Raw genomic sequence first — 451 nt, 5'->3', positions numbered from 1 at the left:
ACTGAGTTCTTGCAGATCTGTGAGACTGTAAAGACGAATGGAGTTGATCCTGAAGTCTACAGACTCATGCTTTTTCCTTTTGTTGTAAGAGACAGAGCTAGAATATGGTTGGATTCACAACCCAAGGATAGCCTGGACTCCTGGGATAAGCTGGTCACTGCCTTCTTAGATAAATTTTTTCCTCCTCAAAAGCTGAGCAAGCTTAGAGTGGATGTTCAGACCTTCAAACAAAAAGATGGTGAATCCCTCTATGAAGCTTGGGAAAGATATAAGCAGCTGACCAAAAGATGTCCATCTGACATGTTTTCAGAATGGACCATATTAGATATATTCTATTATGGCCTATCTGAATTTTTGAAAATGTCATTGGACCATTCTGCAGGTGGATCAATTCACCTAAAGAAACACCTGCAGAAGCTCAAGAACTCATTGACATGGTTGCAAATAACCA

At 40.1% G+C, this 451-nt stretch overlaps 1 non-coding gene across 1 annotated transcript; it reads right to left on the bottom strand.

Annotated features, from left to right (window-relative positions):
- Positions 1 to 198: 198 nt before the first annotated feature.
- LOC127741799 (small nucleolar RNA R71) lies at positions 199 to 302 on the bottom strand. Its single transcript, XR_008003004.1, has one exon. It is a non-coding gene; the product is annotated as a small nucleolar RNA R71 (small nucleolar RNA).
- Between the last annotated feature and the right edge of the window lie 149 nt (positions 303 to 451).

The sequence above is a fragment of the Arachis duranensis genome, chromosome 9 (assembly GCF_000817695.3).
Source record: "Arachis duranensis cultivar V14167 chromosome 9, aradu.V14167.gnm2.J7QH, whole genome shotgun sequence".
Lineage (NCBI taxonomy): Eukaryota > Viridiplantae > Streptophyta > Magnoliopsida > Fabales > Fabaceae > Arachis > Arachis duranensis.
Note: the sequence above shows the minus strand (reverse complement) of the source record. Positions and strands in the feature narration are given on the sequence as shown.